Below are 8,519 nucleotides of genomic sequence, written 5' to 3'. Positions count from 1 at the left end.
GTGTGTCAGAAACCACAGAAGAAGAAAGTTCCCCTGGAACTGAGATGGCAGACAATATTTTCCTGTAGGTTTACTCAGAAATAGTCATTCTGGGTGTCCATGTGTACACCTTCTTCTCATATTCCTTTACAGTATTTGTCAACTTTGCAAAATAATGTCTCCAAATAAAATGATGCTGATTCGGAATACCCCTAGAGTACACCATATTTAGACCAGGTTTTTTACAACTTAACATGTACACTGGCATGATATTGTTATTAAAAATAAAAGAATATATCACTGCAATACATATACATATGGATGTCCTTAAAATCGAAGTTATTATTTGTTGCTAAATTAGACACATATAAACTATATTAAGAATGTGACAAGTAAATTCAAATGAACAACATGAGGGCACACATCAACTTCTTTAATAGTCCAGGAATATTAGAGGAACGTTTACTAGAATGAGAATTATTAGTTAGTATTAATTTTTATTATTTTCATATATGGACTTTTTTCTTTGCCATTAAAAATTTGTAGAAAGACAAAGAATGTTGCCAAAATGGATTATTATGTTCCAAATTTGTACATGACTTAATCAAATCATCAATAATATGAGAAGTATTAACAACTACAAATTTTTTTACAGCTAAAATTCTCATTTTCAGTAACTGATAAGAAAGACAAGGTGGAAACTTATTGAATATTTTTTTATTTTCCTAAACATTTTGTAGATGATCAAAAATTTCCTAAAGGGCTCTGTAGATTTTTGTCTGATACTGTGAAAGGAGTCTAAGGGAGAATTAATATGAGGAACTTTATTTCAACTATTTATAAAAGCTTTGATAATGACCACTTGAAAAGAGGAAAATTGTTTGGACTATGTTTGTATGTTTTCCTGGATAATACACTGGTAATAACTCATGTGTGTGGCAGGGGGAGTGTGATCCTGCCTTTGGTTCTGAGCATCAATGAACAGACATTCATGTATTTGTCACTGAAGCCTCAGACTATAATTATGGGTTGTTAGAGTTGTTTTATAATGATTTTCTAGGCAAAGGATTTTATTTCATAATACTTGTCATAATGTCTATTATTCATGTAGTGAAATGACTTTCAATTCCATTGTTGTAACCCTTTTGTAAAATCACCATTTATTGCAATTGAGAGCTTCATGGGTGGTATTATATCACACTTCCCTAACAACTGGAAATGTTTCTGCCTGAAAAGTTTTTATAAAATATTTTAATGGATGTGAGTCACATAATACATTAGCATTGGACTGCGAATCATGCAGAGTAAATGAAAGAGATGCAATAGAAAAACAGATTTCTAGTATTTCCTTTTTCTTTTATTGAGACTTTATACCAAACTCAATCTGATTCCAGAATATTAAATGATTTAGTAAAACTGATCTCATAAACCAGAACCATCAATCATTAATGTTCAAACAAAATCCAGAAAGAATTCCATGCTCCAGACAATATAAATATTCCTTGATAAAAGTCAAGAGTTGATGAGTTTATTTTATTTGTACTTATATCAAATTCATGTAAGTAACCTTTTCTTTTTCTTATCTGCAGGTATGGGACTCATGTTAAGGTAGAATTCCATTGTAAAAGCAATTTAGAGTCAAGATGAGAAATCACTTAATGTCATTTAACCAAGTGCAATCTCAGATCTGAATTCTCTATTCTCTATTTTATTTTCTCTATTTTTTGTGCTATCAGTCTCATCTATGAGTTTGAGTCTCTCTCTCTCTCTCTCTCTCTCTCTCTCTCTCTCTCTCTCTCTCTCTCTCTCTCTCTCTCTCTCCTCTCCTCTCCTCCTCCCACCTGTTTTTGTATGTGCATTTATTTTTACAAAGAACTTTCATCTGTATTCATTGAAAAGCAAAGGAAATATTCCTTGGGAAAAAATGAAATATTTTATAGATCTCTTAGACACAGTTTTATAAGGGAGGGCTCATGTTACTCAGTTCAACTGATCCAAGTAATAGACAATTCTACAAATAATATTGTTTATCAAAAAATACCTCTATGATGTTTCAACAGACTTTGATATTCATTTCATGAGGAATTTGAAACCTATGTTTTGTCTTTTCAACAAATGTTTATAAGTCATTAGTTGAATGAAGAGGATGGGGGAGCACATAACTTCAGATGCGAACTTTGCATTTTTAGCATAAAGACGTTGATAATTTTGGAATCTCGGACAAAATAAAATTAGGCATTATAAAAAATTGTATTAGTATTTGTTTTTCATAAAATATAAACTCAGATATTGTGTTTGGCTGGAGTACTTTTAAACTGCAAACCCTTCTAGCCTAAAAGCAGGAGGCCATAAAATAAGTGTACTTGCTTATAAGAAGACACTCTTTAGATTGTTTTTAATATTTATTTTATTGGATATTTTATGTGTTTTCATTTGAAAAGTTATACCCTATTCTGCCTTTCACATCCCCTCCTCCCCCAGCTTCTATGAGGATGCTCCCACTCCCACTCACCCACTCCTATGTTAAGACCCTGGCATACTCTACACTGGGGAAATGAGCCTTCACAGAACCAAGGACTTCCGAATATCATATACTGCCAGAAGTTTTTTTATCCTCTGCTACATATGCTGCTAGAGCCATAAGTTTCTCCATGTGTACTCATGGTTTGGCAGTTTTGTCCCTGAAAGCTCTTTGTGGTTTGGATGTTTAATATTGTAGTCCTTCCTATGGATTTGCAAACCCTTCAGCTCCTTTAGTCTTTTCTGTAAATACTTTATGAGGGTCTCCATGCTCATCCTGATGGTTAGTTGCAAACATCCTAATATGTATTATTAAGACTCTGACAGAGTTTCCTAGTAGCATGCAAATCAGGCTCCTGTCAGTATGTACCTCTTAGCATTTGTCAAGTGACTGTGTGAAATGGATTCCAGGTGGGGAAGTCTCTGGATCACCTTTTCTTCAGTCCCTGCTCCACTCTTTGTTTCTGTGTTTCCTCACATGGGTATTTTGTTTCCCTTCATATGAAGGATTATATAACTCACATTTTGATCATCGTTGTTTAGCTTCATATGGACTGAATTGTTTATTGGGTATTCCAAGCTTTTGGGATAATATCCACTTATCCATGAATGCATATCATGTAGTTTATTTTGTGACTAGGATATCTCACTCAGGAGCTTCTAGTTCCATTTATTGGCTTAAAGATTTCATGTAGTTACAGTTTGAATAGCAGGATCATACTTCATTGTGTAAATGTACGAAATTTTCCTTATCTATACCTCTATTAAATTACATCTGGACATAAAAAACATAGACAAATAATCAGAGAAGATGTAAAAACCACAAAGCCCCAAACTCAAAATGTTCTGAAAATCCAGGACACAATGGAAAACCTATGGGAAATAGGTATAGAATAGGCTGAATTATATCAACTAAAAGGCATAGCAAATATCTTGAAAAAAATAGTAGAAAAGTTCCCTGCCCTAAAGTATGATATGATCGTAAACATGAAGAAGCCCACAGGACTCCAAATAATTGGACCAGAAAAGCAACCATTCAAAACACATAATAGTCAAAAAGACAAAATATTCAAAACAAAGAAAGAATCGAAAAAAATTGTAAAGAATAAAGCACAAGTTATTTATAATGCCATTGCAATCAGAATTGCACCAGACTTGTCAGCAGAGACTTTGAAAGCCATATGATTCTGGACAGATATCAAAGAGACCCTATGAGAACACAAATGCCAGCCAAGGTTACTATATCTAGCAAAACTCTCAATCACCATATATGGGGAGAAAAAGATATTCCAGGAAAAAAACAAATTACACAATATTCGTCTACAAATCCAGCTCTAAAAAGGATTATGAATAGAAAAATATAACAAAAGAAAAAATAGAAAACTACACCCAAGAAAAAAAAAAAAAAACAAAAAAACAGGGGAACCAAAAGAAGAAAAACACAGGAACATGAGTCTACCTCTAACAACAAAAATAACAGGTAACAAAAATCACTATTTCATAATTTCTCTTAACATCTATGGACTCAATTCACCAATACAGAGGCATAGCCTATCAGACTGGATACATAATCAGAATTCAGCATTTTGCTGCATACATTAAACTCATCCCAAACACAAAGACAGACACTAATTCAGAGTAAAATGCTGGGGAAAAAGAAACTTCCATGCAAATGGGCTCAGGAAACAAGCTGGAGTATCTATTCTAATATCAAATAAAATAGATTTTCAACCAAACACCATCAAAAAGGTGAGGAATTTTTTTTTTTAGTCAACACAAGAAAAATGATGATGAAAAATCAAGATGAACTCTACACTATGATGTGTTTTTTAAGCATCAGTATTGCTGAGATGTAACATGTGTGTCATCACTCATGTCTCTACCATCTCATCTGGTGTCTTCATCTGTCACATTTCAGTCTTTCTGTCACCTCTTCAATATTTTATCATATATACATATATATATATATACTAGAAAACATGATCAAATTGAGAATCCCTGAAAAGCTCATTCCTAAATTATGTATCTCCATAAATTCCTTCCCCTCAGGCCTCACTGAAACCTGAAAAAGTGCAAACATAAGTGTCATAGTGTCAAAATGACTGGAAGATAGAAGGGGAACAGAACTTCTACACCAATCACTATTAAGAGGCACATAAGCACAATCTCTGTGACAACATTCACAAGGATGGGTAAGATCCTAGTGCTGAGAGGAGAAGTAAAAACAAGATAGTGTCCCTAACAGAATTATTCCCGACTGATCACCAAAAGAAAAAAAATAGCATTTTTTAACACAATCTACCTGCTTATAAAAGATATTTCTTACCTTAATATGAAACCAGATACACTGGATCTAATAGAAGAGAAAGTAGGAAACAGCCTAGAGCACATAGGCCCAGAAGAAATTTTCCTGAAGAGAACACCAGTAGTTCAGGCTCTAAGATTGTTAAGTGATAAATGCAACCTCATGAAAACAAAAATCTTCTGTAAGGAAAAGAACACTATCAATATCAACAATTGTCAACATATATATTGGCCAATGTTTTTACTATCTCTAAATTTGATAGGCCTAATATACAAAATATATGAAGAATTCACAAAGCTAGATTCCAAATAAAATTAACCAAATTTTAAAATGGTGTAGAAAACTAAACAAAATAATCAACAAAGAAAATCTGTCATGTCCCAGAAGTACTCAAAAAAATGTTAAACAGCCTTAATCTTTAGTGAATTGGAAATCACATACCATGAGATGTATCTTTCACAAATCAGAATGACAAAAATAAAAATCTCCATGAAAATATATTGTTGTAAGGATGATCAGAACAGGTTACACTCCTCCATAGCTGGTGGGCTTACAAATTGCTACAACTCTTAATATTAAGCTGGTGGTTCATCAGAAAATTGGAAACATGTCTAATATAATTCCAAGCTGTACCACTGAAAAATATAGGTAGGAAATATGCTCCAATATGTTCATAGCAGCTTCTTCATAAGAGCCAGAAGCTTTAAGCAATCCTGGTGTCCCTCAATTGAAGAATTGCTGAGTAAACATTTTTCATTTACACCGTGGAGTACTATTCAGCTCTTAAAAAGAGGTACGTCATGAAATTTGCTGGCAAACGGATGGAACTTAAACCTACAGCCTGCTTTAAGTAACTAAACCACAAAGGAACTCAAGGACACATACTCAATGAAAAGATGATATCCAAAAAGCTAAGTCTCCTGTGCTCTATCAATATCTCTCAAAGGCTATACATAAATATTTTAGAGACCCATTTTTTTTTAATTTATCACCACGAGTAACCTATAGAAGTGGCTTCCAAGTATCTATAGCAGAAATATTCAAGAAGTCATGATTCTGAGGCATAATCTAAAATTATCTGAAAATTATGAATTCTGAAATTTCATCGTCCCCAAATCTAAATCATGGTGTTGCTTTAGGACAGAGGTAAAAAACTTGAAGGCCATTATGAAGCTCTGACTATAACAGTTGAAGTTTTGTCATGGTACAGGGTCCCATTTATACAGCAGGGGGTGCCATATTTCCAGGTTTCATCCATATTTTTGAACAGCTGCATAAAAGCCCCAAGTATTTCCTCTCAGTCCCGCCCTTGCTCTTCCTCCCCAGGGTACAGAACAAACAGCCAGTGTAAAGAGCAGCTGTTGACTCCTTTGTCACACAGCATCTGTGCTTCTGGGAATTGGGAAGAGCAGCACAGAGTCGGGCTGAAGCCCAGCACTGTTGTCCTTCTACTGCTTTTCTCATTCCCACTGCTTATGTCCCGCCCATTGTAACTGTCTGTCCTGAATCCTCACCATCTTCACAGAATGAGGTGAGCATAACAACAGTATTGTACTTTATGTCAGATACAAGACAACATTATTTTATCAGCTCTGTTCATTGTCCTGATTCCAATAACTACATGTTATGTAACTCACTAACATTTCTTTTGGAGTCCCATCATGTACACTTATGGGAAAGTATTAAATGTGGAAAGAAAGTGGGATTAGATTACGCATATGACTCTTAGCCATTTGTTTGGAATATAAAAGAGCAGAAATAATATTAAAATGAGAAAATGACTTTCATGTGAATCTTGAAATACACATATCTGTGCTGCATTTTCTTCATGTTAGAGCATAAAGGTTGTCAGTTATAAAATGACACAAATCAATCCAAGCTTTTACTTTACTATTTGAATTTTCACATATGTTGATATACCGTTTAGACATTCTTTCTATTTAAATGTCTATTTTTTAATAATGTATTTTTGTTGTTGGGTAGGTATTTGCACATGAGTGTAGATAGCTAAGAGGATAGAAACTGTTGGCTTATGCACGACCTGATGGAATGGGTAGTTTCAGTGCTAGAAATAAAACTCAAGCCCTTTCAAGGGCAGTACATGTGCTTACCCATCGATCCATCTAACGAGATTTTAAACACTTTTTATTACACCATCTGCTTCTGCATTATTTATTGTAAGAATTTAAATTTTTCATATTAATATAAGTGTACAATTTCTTCCAAAACATTTCATCTATTCTATTTTACTTTCTTAAAATTTTACATTTACTATATGATGTATGTAAAGTGAAATCACCTGCTTTATAGTTGAAAAACTGTATGTTAATTCTAAAAAAGTTATCAGATATGGCCAGTTCATGGTATTCAAATTCAGAGGAACATAAAAGTTTAATAACAATTTCCATTTAGACTTTGCAGGCAATGAATTACTGATATAAAAGTCTCAATATGTAGAGGGTGGAATCCACTACAAAGGATGTAGTCATTGAATCTGAGCACAGAGCAGGGCAACCAACTAATGAGTAGTTTTTGTAGGCCATTTTTTCAGGCTCAGGTTACACAGTGAGACTACGAGGTTTGTGGATGAGAACATCAGGGTGTAAATCCAGCTCAAGTAGAGAACTTAGAAGAGAAAACAATTGGTGTGAAGTCAGGAAGAGCAGACAGTATAAGTCACAGGCTCAGCTACCTAGGATCAGAGATCCTTTTATATCTAATTATGCATCAAGTTTAGTATAATATGAGTTAGTGAGCCCAGCCATATGCAAATCTATAGAAGACTTAAGAGTAGAAATCTGTGGTTCACCTCAAATACCAGCAAGAGAGTACCCAGTTATTTTCAAGGAACCACTGAAACCAAGTCATATATATCATGAATTGGGTGTGGATCTGGCTTTTTCTGATGGCAGCTGCTCAAAGTAAGACATCTGAAACAAATGCTCCAAGGGAACCAAAGATGTTACATGAATCCTCACTCCACTCTGTTCTCTTCCCAGGTACCCAAGCACAGATCCAGTTGGTGCAGTCTGGACCTCAGCTGAAGAAGCCTGGAGAGTCAGTGAAAATCTCTTGCAAGGCTTCTGGGTATACCTTCACAGACTATGGAATGAACTGGGTGAAACAGGCTCCAGGAAAAGGCTTGAAGTATATGGGCTGGATCAACACTTACACTGGGAATCCAACATATGCTGATGATTTCAAAGGACGGTTCATCTTCTCTTTGGAAACCTCTGCCAGCACTGCATATATGCAGATCAACAACCTCAAAAATGAAGACACAGCTTCATATTACTGTGCGAGACACAGTGTGAAAACCACATCCTGAGGGTGTCAGAAACCCTGAGATGAATGTGGTTCAGCTGTGCCCAGATGAAAACAGAGAAAATGTTTTCTCCTTGATACTTATCCAGAAGTAATATTTTAGTATGAAACAGATAGAAAATGGACATAATGTCATCCACAAAATATTTTCAGGGGGTTCTTACAGACTAGCTTCTAGAAAAAAAGAGGAATAATTTTGTTGAATATTTTTGTATATGAATACTATTAATATGACAAATATCAATATTTATTTACTAAACTATTAACAAGAAATTCTGAAAAACCTAATTTTCGTAGCTAAATCTGAATTTTCAGATCTTACAGATCAGATATGGTTGTCCTGTTTCCAGTTCTCAGACCTCAGCTAGGGTTTCATTAATAATAACTGCAC

At 34.5% G+C, this 8,519-nt stretch overlaps 1 gene segment (V, D, J or C); it reads left to right on the top strand.

The window, feature by feature from the left end:
- Positions 1–7,763: 7,763 nt before the first annotated feature.
- LOC308418279 (immunoglobulin heavy variable 7-4-1-like) lies at positions 7,764–8,132 on the top strand. The segment is given in 1 exon: positions 7,764–8,132.
- Positions 8,133–8,519: the final 387 nt, after the last annotated feature.

This window comes from Micromys minutus, assembly GCF_963924665.1.
Source record: "Micromys minutus genome assembly, chromosome: 1".
Classification (NCBI taxonomy): domain Eukaryota; kingdom Metazoa; phylum Chordata; class Mammalia; order Rodentia; family Muridae; genus Micromys; species Micromys minutus.
This window is presented reverse-complemented; position numbering and strand designations above follow the sequence as displayed.